The 12,367-nt window shown below is 38.6% G+C and overlaps 1 protein-coding gene across 1 annotated transcript in view; it reads right to left on the reverse strand.

Moving 5' to 3' along the window:
- The window catches only part of LOC150086411 (7SK snRNA methylphosphate capping enzyme-like), a 45,398-nt gene that overhangs the window by 18,439 nt on the left and 14,592 nt on the right, over positions 1-12,367 (reverse strand). The gene's annotated exons all lie outside the window — the stretch shown is intronic.

The raw sequence follows: 12,367 nt of genomic DNA on the forward strand, positions 1-12,367 counted from the left end.
CCTTAAAATGACTTCAATACATAAAAAACAAACTATTAATTATAATTAAAATTTTAACTTAATTGTAACCCATGCAGTTAAATAATCCACTTGAAATAAAAGAGCCTAGTAGACAAAAAACTGCAGAATGTTTTGGTAACAGGAGAGACTGCTTCTACAGGGATGGGATACACTTAAATAGAAAGGGAGAAAGAATATTTGCTGATGCTATTGAGGCAGTGTTAGTTGGGTCGGAAAACTGCTAGCTTGGGTGGATACAAGGACTAATAGATTAACAGTAGCCACTGGCAGAGTTGAAAGTGATTCTTGCATTGCTTCTATTGGAATGAGCAGCAGCCTGGAAAACAAGATGCTTGATATTTCAGAGACTGCTGGGAGTCATTGGGGTACAATTAAACACATGGGTTGTGTTAGGTTGTGTACACCAATGCTAGCAATTTGGTAAATAAATTTGAGGTATTGCTCAAAACATCAAAGGCATATATTGTTGGGATATCAGAGACGTGGTGTCACACAGATATATGGAATGCAGACCTGGAATTTGGGGAATACAATGTGTACAGGAAGGATAGACAGGATAGGAAGGGAGGAGGGGTTATGCTATTAGTTAAGAAACACATAAAATCCAAAGAAGTGAAGCCAGTCAACATTGCTGGGCAGTGCAGTGTCGAGTCAGTTTGGTGTGACATAAGTATTTGGAGATCAAAATTGAGTAGCAGTGTGTTATAGACCTAATGACTCTGTGAGTATAATAAGAAACTGTACAGGGAAGAGTGGGCCAGTAAATCAGAGAGTCTTATAATGGGGGATTTTAATTTCCCAGATATTGACTGGAATTTGTGGGTTGGTCACTCCCACACTAGCAAGGCTTTTGTGGATTTATTGGACGATTGTTTCTACATCAGCATGTTTGGGAGGCAACTAGAGAGAGTAATACTCTAGATCTGATTATCAGTAGTGATTCTTCATGCATTAAGAATCTGCAGATAAAGGAACCACTAGGTAGTAGTGATCACAGTGTGCCGCAGAGGGATTTACTCAAAGAGATAACTACCATCAGTTGTAAAGGCAACTACGGTGGTCTGAGACACTATTTAAATTCTATACAGTGGGACCAAATAATGATGTTACCAACAGCGAATTCAAAATAGGAAGCATTCAAAGAATTTATCTTGGAAGCTACTAGGCTTTACATACCAACTAAGAAATATTGTTCAAGGTTTAGGCCTAAATGGATGTCAGATGAACTAATGAGACACATGGCAGAGAAGAAAAATGCATGGGATACATATAAATTAATGGGTGACATGGAAGCCTATGATAGATATAAGCTGGTCTGTAACCAAGTTACAAACGAGATTAGGCAGATTATGAGAAATCTTTGGCAAAGGATGCAAAGAAAAACAACAAAGAGTTCTTTGCCTATGTAAACTCTAGAAGGAAAGGGATGAATCAGATTGGTCCACTGGATATTGATGGTTCAACTGTTGATGATCCTGCTCAGGTGGCTACCAAATTAAATGAGTATATTGCATCTATATTCACCCATGAGGAGTTATTCAGGGAGGGGAATGCCAGAGGTGAGTTAAACTCTGGCAGTGAGCTAGATGATTTTGTAATAACTGAGAGGAAAGTGGAGGAGAAATTGTTGAAGATAAACATAAAAAAGGCACCAGGGGTGGATGGGATCTATCCAGTTATATTAAAGGAGGCAGCAAAGAAAGTAAGCAAACCCTTAGCCATAATTATTAGAGCTTCTTTGGACTCAGGGAAGGTACCCATACACTGGAGATGTGCAAATATGACCCCAATTCACAAAGGAGGATCAAAGGGCAACACAAGTAATTATAGATCTGTTAGTTTAACTTCTGTTCCAGAAAAATTAATGAAGGCACTGGTTAAAGAAGCACTGCAGGATCATCTAGACAAGACTTCAGTTATAGCTCGGACACAGCATGTTTTTGTTAAGAGAAAGTCTTGCCTGACCAATTTGACTGGGTACTATGATGTGGTCACAAAGGAACTGGATGCAGGGAATAACTTTGGTATCATATATTGGGATCTTAGAAAAGCTTTTTATACTGTGGCACATGGAAGACTGCGGAACAAATTGGAGCAGTGTGGCATTGGAGGCAAATTGCTGCTATGGATAAAGGGATGGTTGAATGGGAGAAGACAGAGAGTGGTAATCAATGGACACTGCTCATCGTAGACTAATGTTATTAGTGGAGTCCCTCAGGGTTCAGTGTTGGGTCCATTGTTGTTTTCTGCATTTATAAATAATATTGATGATAGTATATCAAGCTTACTCTGCCAGCGAAGGTTGGCAGAGTTGTTAAGGACACTAACGACAGTATGCTGCTGCAACAGGATCTAGAAAAGTTGAGCAGATGGGCTGATAGGTAGCAAATGAAGTTTAACATTGACAAATGTAAAGTACTACATATGGGAAGCAGTAATCCCCGAGTAACGTATCAACTCTGTGGTACCACACTGACAGTGGTAGAGAACGAAAAGGATCTGGGGATAATTATGAAGTTATGTGAGCAGTGCAGATGGTCTGCAAGAGTAGCTCAGTGTCTTGTCAATGATATACAGGAATTTTTCTAGCAGGGATACAGAGGTGATTATCCCCTTGTATAAGGCAATGGTCAGGCCACACCTTGAGTACTGTATACGGGTCTGGAGGCCTCATTTCAAGAAGGATGTAGGGATGCTAGAACGAGTACAGAGAAGGGCAACAGAGAAGATTGGTGAATGGAACAAAGGGGTGCTCTTACGAAGAAAGGCTTAAGTTTTGCAAATTACAGTGTCTGGAGACTAGGCACCTGCGAGATGATCTGATTGAGGTGTATAAAGCTTTGAATGGTTTGAGCATGCTCAGTGCTGTTGGGATTCTTCCTCTTGCTCAGAATAATCACCTGAGAGGGCATAAATTCAAATTGAGGAAAGACAGATGTAGAGCAGATGTGCGGAAGTTTGCCTTTAGCCAGCGGGTAGTTGGTTGGTGGAACAGACTTCCATCCTTTGTTGTGTAAGTTGATAGCCTAAATAAATTTAAGGCTGAGCTGGACAGGTATTTGGAACGAACGGAGGGGTGAAATGGGAGTGGTTTTTTTTTTTTGGCTGATGCTGCTTATGCAGCATCAGCCAAAATCTTTCTTGCATCATATGCCTCTACTAATGCTAATGTGACTGATCAGTAAATCTCAAAGCATATTTTGGGTGATCATGGTGCACAGAAATAGTGTGTGTGTACAAGGGCTGTTCAATAAAGAATGATCATAAATTTTTTTTTTTTTTTTTTTTTTTTTTACAACATATCTTCATTAATCATCCATATTTTGATGGTCCTTTTCAAAGTAGTTCCCACTTCATGAAATGCACTTATTCCATGTCTGCCATTCTTTAAAACATGGTGGAAGCCATTTTTTGGCATTCATTTGAGAATTACCTCAAATGAATTTCTTTATAACTTGATGACTGGAAACATTTTCCTTACAGCCCTGAGGCTGTAGGGCAGATGAGGAACATATCTGACATTAATACTGGCTAAGTGCTCGATGCATTATGAACAATGTGATGTCTCGCATCGTCATGACGCAGCATTCACCCATCTGTGTGCAGTTGTGGTGACTGCAACGAATGTGATCCTGCAAAGTGTGTAGTACAGTTGTGTAGTAAGTTCCTGTAACAGTCATATGACTTGGCACATGCTGGTTAAACCATTCCTTGATGTTCAAAAAAAAGAGATGACCATAACCTTTCCCACAGAAGCCACAATTTTTGCTTTTTTCAGTGTTGCTGATGACACGGACCTCTAAATAGAGCTTTGTTGCTTACTCTCTGGGTCGAAATGATGAAGCCCTGTCTACATATGGGAAGCTGAAGTCATAATTCACTGTGCAGAGAAAATAATTTTAAAAAATCTGCTTGTCTATCACAATGGCCTACACACAAACAAAAACTTAAGCATTTTAAGACAATTATATACTATCACATGTTAAGATTTTTATATATTTTTAAGAATTTATAAATTCTTTAAATTTTATTAAAAAAATTTCTTAAATTTTAAGAAATTTTTTTTCACTTTTAAGAAATTATATGCATGATAATTGTTATTAAAATATTTCAGGGAAGGTGTCCATTTAATTGGAGTGGACATAAGAAACAAAGGTTCTGAAATAATTTCTTATGTAAAGGTGAAGTTTTGGAAATGATGAAGATTGTTCCAATGTGGATCACATTTCACTAGGGCAAGAGGAACAAGTGACATTTTTTCCTTCAAAAAGTTAAGACTTTGGGGGGGGGGGGGGGGGATAAACATGAAAATCTAAAAATTATAGATTAAAATGATCATTTAACTGAAAGCTTGGATAGACACTACTGCCCACCTTTGTCAATTAATACTGAGGATATATAGCACTGCAAACGGAAGTAGGCATCATATATTTTTATAATAATTCTGACCTGACGGCACATTGACTGGTTAATCTTTTCCTTTCCTAAGCTTAATTTAGTTATTACACTTAGTTACGCACATAATTTCTTCCATATGCATGCAAATATGTTGTTTAAAATTATCATTTTCCTTGATGATGTTTGAAGAGGAAATTATGAATACTGTTATAAACAAGGTTAAAATTAAATTAAGACTAAGGTGTTCACAACTTATTTATTTTGATCTCAACTAATTAATTGTTAATTGCTGGAACAGGTTGCCTTCACAGGTAGTTGAGGCTGACAGTTTGAATAATTAAGTTCAACTGGATAGTTACCTATGCAAGGAGAGAAGCAAATAATTTGTATTTTATCTACTTTCCCCTCCTCCAGCCAGTGCAGCAAAAGCCTGTGGCTTCCTTCCACTATATGGCTATTAATATTAACTTTTAATTCTAATACTGATGATTATAAAGTTATAAATATCATCCCTATTATTTTCTTTTGTAGGTTGGCTTAAACAGCTTCTAAGGAGTGTTCTAACCAGCGTCAAACGAAGAGGAGGCATACTTTTGTAGTAGTATTCAAAATTCTCAGATTACACTCCTGTAATTTGAGAAGTTTGCATAGTACAGTAAGCACCGGTTATAGCGATCACTGATTATTAAAATCAGCTGCTCAAAAGAATCAAATTTCGAAGAACCAATCCAAATCAATAAAATGCACTACACTTTCATCGTTTACTAGAATCACATTTTCGGTTATAAGAATCAATTTTGAACGCCTCTGGTATTTTTCTGGAGATCATATTTATAGAGGTCACAACCATAAAACAATTTGTAGTTTCAGGTTTATTGGGCTTTTCTGTTAGTGCAATAAACGAGTAGTAAACTCGATCTTATTCATTTGCGATAATACCGATAGCTGGAATTCTGTGTCTTTACGTTATTATGGTGAAATGTGTTTCCCCTTCGCTGAAATCTGCTCTTCATTTCTACATCTAAGATTCGTCTCACTTGCGTGTGTCATGTTAGTTTCATTTTGTGTGTGCCGTGTGCTTTGTTACTGATTGACGCTTATCTTTTTTACTGTGTTTTAAATTTTACTATAAAAAAAAATGTCAGTGAACAGAAAGAGTGAATTTGAGTGTAAAAGATAAGTTATGAATTATAGAAACGTACGATAAATTAAACTTAGGCAATATGTCTCAAAGGGAAGTGGCAGTAAAATTAAAAGTGCTTCAGTCATCTTTATCAAAATTGTTAAAAATCATGTCACATGTTAAACACTAATGTGATTAGTAAAACCAGAAAAAGGAAATGTGAAGAGAAATGCCAAATAGTAGATGAAGCTCTGTTCGTTTGGTTCAAACAGGCCAGCTCATTTAATGCGCCAATCAATCTTAAAATTCTTCTTCAAAAAGCTAATTATTTTGCTGAAAAACTACATGAAGAGTTTAAGGCGACGGATGGATGGCTGACAAGATGGAAGGAGAGGCATGATACTGTTTACAAAAAACTTCAGAGAAAAACAGGATTCCAATGGTTCTGCAGTTGTCTCTACTTGGTGGACCAATGACCTCACTAGACTACAGAGATTGGCACTGCAGGCCCGTCGCTACTACCAGCAGCACCAGGACTGGCCGCCCCCAGAAGCTGAGCGACTCTACAGTGATTACATCCAAAATAAAAATGACTATACTAAAGCCATAGCAACCAGGAAGAAAGCAACCTGGATGAGCTTTGTTAAGGAAACTGGAAACTCTTACCCCTGGGGTTAGTATATAAAATCACAAGAGATAAAACCTTTAGCCCTGAAATTTTCAATACCGTACAGGCTAACTCCCAGGAAACCTCCAACTGGCATGATTCAGCCAACCTAATCCTTGATAGGTTGTTTCCTTCAGACAATGTTGCTAAGGATCTCCCAGAGCATACAGAAATCAGAAGAGCAAATTGCAGCTACGCCACGAAAAGCACAACAGATCCTCTCACCCTGGAAGAGCTGATCACAATATTACAGAAAATAAACCCAATCAAATGCCCTGGTCTAGACCTGATTGGGTACACCTTCATCTTCCGTCTGTTTAAACTAAGGCTGCCATACCTCTTCTTGTTGTACAATAAATGCCTCCACGAAGCTTTCTTTCCCAAGGCTTGGAAAACTGCTCTTCTGCAGCTGATAAAGAAACCACATAAGCCACCTTCAGATCCTTGCTCCTTCCGTCCCATTGCACTCTTGGTGAATCTAGAGAAAATTCTCAAACGTCTCATGGTCCTAAGAGTCTCGACACTTTTCCCAGGCGAAAAATGTAATCTCTCCACATCAATATGGCTTCACAACAGGACACTCCTGTGAAGAGGCCCTTTTCGACCTGGTGTTACATATAGAAAACTCTAAGGTCAAGTTTTAATTGGCAATTTTTATCGATTTTGAGGGAGCATTTGACATTGTCTGGTGGTACAGTGCCTCCCATTTCCATCAACTATATAAACTTTTCTTTAGCTACTTCTTTGAAAGATCTGTTATCCTAAAATACAAGTATCAACATGTCCTGAGCCCTGTCTCTTGGGAATGCCCCCAGTGGTTGGTTTTGGGGCATGTGGTGCAGAATATGGTTCTAAAGGATTGGCTCTCCTGCTCCTTTGAGAACACCAAAGTTTTAGCATTTGCCAATGACTTACGACTGTTGTGTCTGGAAAATCTAGGAGTGCCACTGAACATAACGCCAATCTGGTCCTGTCTGATCTCTCCTCCTGGGCGGCCTTGAACAAACTCTGCATTAACCCAAGTAAAACCAAAATGATGCTCTTTAAGCACAAGTTAGACCTCAGGCATCCACCACAGGTTAAAATCTCTGGAATCCAGATACCCATAGTTACTGAAGCTACCATTCTCGGAGTGGTTATTGATTACAAACTGAGCTTCCTGCCACACCTCACCTATCTCAGATCAAAAGTCAAGAAGCTCTCTGGCTCCATTATTCGTATCTCCAGGAATGACTGGGGCCTTTCCAAGAGAAAGCTTTGTCTCTACTATAAAGGAGTCTTTCTGCCGAGTGTCACATATGCGGCCAGCACCTGGTTTCACCGAGTTGGCTTGGTCACGATGAGAGACAGATTGAGTTCCATCCAATGTACAATGCTACTGGCAACCCTTAGAGTTTGTAGAACAGTATCTACAGCAGCCATTCAGGTCATAGCTGGAATTCTTCCTCTGGATCTGTATGCCACATACAGAGGACTAGTATTTAGAATTAAAAACAACATCCCCACTAAGTTCCTTGACATCGAGCTTGATCTTGACGCCGACCCAAAGCTGAGAAAGCCAGATGCTACAATGAGTTAGTGAACATCTGGCAGGCCCGCTGGAATACATCCCAGGTTGGGATCATTACCAGAGGATTCCTTCCTGATGTCACTTTTACATCCTCTTAATTCTGTCCAATCCTGGCTTTTCCTCACCATGGAGACTTCCTTCCTGGTTACAGGACATGGCTCCCTTAATGAAAAATTGCACCAACCAGGCCTCTGCACAACTGACCTGTGCTACTGCAGAGCCAAGGAAAACTGGAGGCACCTCCTTTTTGACTGTATTCTGTATGAAGATCTGAGGCAAGGTTTAGTGAACCCATCCCAATATCTGAAAGATCATATAGAGTGGTCAGCATCCTTGGCATTGGGCCTGAAGTGGATTAGATAAAAGATTTTTTTTTTTTTCTCTCTCTTCTTCTTCCTTTATTTTATCTTTTTTTCCTCTCAAGTGTAGCTATGTTATTTTATTTTTTCTTTCTTTTATTTATTTATTTCATTTTTCCGTCTCCCCCTCTCTCGTGTACATTTTTCCCCACCTCATGTTCTGTTCGGAGTCATACACTCCAGTGTAGTTTTTTTTTTTTAATTTACCATTATTATTATTTTTTATTATTGTTTTCTTTTTTTTCATAACCTGCACCACTGGCATTTTTTTTCCCTCTTCTCTTATTTTGTCTGTCCCTCTGTAATGGGCCCCCAGAGGATCCTGGCCCACCTGCTGACAACACCAGGTGGGTCAGAGTCTCTTTTGAGACAGTACATACTTTACTGGGACTGGCCCACCTTCCCATGGTGTGGAGGAGTACCCAGAATCATCTCTCCAGGTTATTAATGCTTCTGGGTAGCCAAGTGGTCAGAACAGAACAACACACACATTTCTGGCCCTTTTACAGTTGATTCTGCTCTTCACAGTGACACAAGGCAGAGTTGAAGAGATTTATGGTTTTTTTTTTTTTTTATATGATTGTATATTTCATGAAAGGGGAAACACATTTCACCATAATAACGTAAAAGCCCACAGAATTCTAGCTATCAATATTATTGAAAATTCAATAACATTGAGTACTACCTGCTTATTAGATTGCGCTGACAGAAAAGCCCAATAAACTGAGAACTGCAAATTGTTTTTTTTTTTTGTTTTATGGCAGTGACCTCCAGAAATGTACTTTATGTGCTTTAGGAAAAGATCATAAAGGCAATTAACAACTAGCAGAGATTCACAAAAAGGAATGAAAATGTTGAAAATTACATCTAACATAATAGCAGGGTATCCCGGCACAAAAGCTCAAAAATACCGTGTTATGCGAGATTTACAGCAATTCTCAAACTGTGTTAGAGCGAAACCTTGTTGTAGAAGTACCGTGTTGTGCAAGGATTGCTGCAATTTATCAATCATGTTAGAGCAAAACTGTGTTGTAGAAGTACCGTGTTATACGGGGCTGCCTGTATTGGTGTCTTCAATCATCTGGTGATATTCTAACTGATCTTTTTACAGATTAAAAATATGGAATGCAAGAAATTGTCCTTTATTTCTTAAGCTTTTTATTATGTTTGGCATGATGGTTTTCTAAAGAAGCCTTATTTTATCTTGTGGATTGGTAAATTTGAATTAGTAATATTTTCTAGTGTAATTCACAACCATTAATAATGGTTGTGACAAGATCCACATTGAATACTTCCAAGGATATCATGACTCAAACAGAAATGGCCATGGGCAATTCCTGTATAAGTAGAATGCATCACTTTCATGGCCTGTGATGTGCATTCAGAGGTTTATCTAGTTGATAAGCATTGCTCAACTGATGATTCTTTTCTTTATTCAGATGTAAGGAGTATACCAATTTCAAATTAACTCTTCTGTCAGAAGAATTTGAGCTGCTGAAGAAAATAGATACTTGTCCTAGAGACAGTAACTGGGAACTCATAAGGTCTCAAGATTCTCATAACCTGTCAGGCAATGTACCCTTTATTTCACAGCCCAGAACGAAATAATCAGGTGCATGCTGGTCTGGTTCAACAGGATTTGCTTTATTGGAAGATTCCACTAGCAAAGAAAATTGTTAACAGTTTTTTGTAATAAGAAGAGGTAGACTGGAACCAGCATCTGCTAGGTGCAAAACTTGACGTTGGCAAAAGATTATCAGATTGGGGGGGGGGGGGGGGGGGCATTACTTCTGTGGTTTTTTTTGTTTTTTTTTTAAATAAACTCCAAACACAATAGGTATTAGAACCTATAGTACTTTGAACCTTATGTGAGTTGAAGAGTTTAGAAAAAAGGCACAAACTGCTTCAAGAAGTTTGAGCAGATTTTGTAAGAAAAGGTTTCTCAAGCTGGAAGGTGGGATTCAATGTGATGTCATCAGCAAAACTATAGATAAAATTTCTGCTCAATGGAAGGTCATTAATATATGAGAGAAAAAGAGTGGGAGAAAGAACTGAACCTTGGGAATACTAGCATTAATGGAGAAATTGGAGAACAGAGAGCAGTCTGCCATCTCCCATGGTGAGCAATGAGTGCTGGATATCCAATTACAAAAACAGTTCAAGTCTTTATGCCAAACACAATCAAAAGCCTTTAAAATGTCAAGAGCAACTGCTTGAGTTAAACAAAAATTTTACTTTGAATTTTCCCATAAGTGGGTAACATAAGTCAGTGGATCAACAATGACAGAATCCATATTCATGGTCATTGACCAGATGGAAGACTTCAAGATAGCTTAGGAGTTGGTGGTTAATGGATTTCTCCACTACTTTAGAAATAGATGCAATGGAATGATAATACATGGTGTCACTCAGACATAAATAATGCTGAATTTGAATATAGGGAGTACAATGAATACAGGAAGAGCAGACAGGAAGGGAGGGGGTGGACGAATTATGCTCTTAGTTAAGAAGAATATTAAATCTAAGACAATGCATCCAGGTAATGAGTGCAATGTTGAGTCAGTTTGGTGTGATATAAGCACTGGGAAAACAAAATTGAGAACAGGAGTGGGTTATAGGCCTAATGACTATGATCAGTATACCAACAGCTTTACAAGAGAAATAGTGGTCCAGCAAGTCAATGTCTCATAATGGGGATTTTAACTTTTCAGATATTGAATGATTTTAACTTTTCAGACTTGACTGTTTTCCTCAGCAGTATGTTAGAGAGACAACAAGAGAAAGCACTACTCTATCAGCAGTGATTCTTAATTCAATAAGAACCTGCAGGTAGAAACCCACTGGGTGGCAGTGATCACAGTGTACAAATGTGGAATTTAATTAAAGACATAACTACTGTCAAGGGTTAAAGGGTCAGGGTTTTGCTCTACTACAGATGACTATGGAGGTATCAGACAGTTTTTAAATTGTGTGCAGTGGGAACAACTGATGATATTACCAACAGCAAATTTTAAATGGGAAGTTATCAAAGAAGCTACTTGGCTTTTCATAGCAACAAAGAAATACTGTTCAAGGTTTAGACTTAAATGGATGTCAGATGATCTATTGAGACATACAAAGAAGAAAAGTGCATTGGATGCACACAAACCATCAGGGGACACAGAAGCCTATGGCAGACACAAATCAGTCTACAATCAGGCACCAAAGGAGGCCAGGCAAGACAAGGCAGATTATAAGAATTCTCTGACAAAGAAAAACAGCAGATTCTCTATGCTTATACCGAGAAGGAAGGGGTTGAATTACATCATGAATTACACTATTGATGACCCTGCTCGGGCTGCAGACAAATTGAATTTTCCACCTATACCCACTCAGGAGGAACTCCCTAGGGTGCCTAGATGTTCTAGGTGCCACCCTTTACAAAAACATATGTGCACATGTCTCCAGCTGACACCTGGTTGAAAACCTCTTGGCAAACTGTGTTAAGCACTTATAATCCTGAACACATTTTTAATACAGATGAAACAGGGTTGTACTACAGGGCTACCCCAGACCCGACGTCTATGGGTCAACTATTGATGACCCTGCTCGGGCCGCAGACAAATTGAATGTTCCACCTGTACCCACTCAGGAGGAACTCCCTAGGGTGCCTAGATGTTCTAGGTGCCACCCTTTACAAAAACATATGTGCACATGTCTCCAGCTGACACCTGGTTGAAAACCTCTTGGCAAACTGTGTTAAGCACTTATAATCCTGAACACATTTTCAATACAGATGAAACAGGGTTGTACTACAGGGCTACCCCAGACCACTGCATGATTTTTAAAAATTCCTCTGCGTCTGCAGGAAAGAAGATAAAGACAGGATTACAGTTCTTTTAACATGCAACATGACAGGAACAATCAAGATGAAGCCATTAGTTATCGGCAAGAGTAAATCGCCTAGATATTTTAAAGGAGTAAAACAGCTGCCTGTTGAATATGCCAATATATATCAATGCTTGGATGACAGCTTCTTTATTTGAAGATTATCTTCGTAAATGGGATTTCAAATTGGATAAGAAAAACAAAAATATTGCATTGGTTTTGGACAACTGCCCAACTCATCCAAAATTGACTTTCAAAAATATTGAATTAGTTTTTCTACCTTCAAATACCACATCACTGATTCAACCTCTCGACCAGGGAATAATAAAAACCTTTAAGACATTTTATAGATCGGATGAGGC

The sequence above is a fragment of the Mastigoproctus giganteus genome, chromosome 4 (genome assembly GCF_048544385.1).
Source record: "Mastigoproctus giganteus isolate SK-2022 chromosome 4, ASM4854438v1, whole genome shotgun sequence".
NCBI lineage: Eukaryota > Metazoa > Arthropoda > Arachnida > Uropygi > Thelyphonidae > Mastigoproctus > Mastigoproctus giganteus.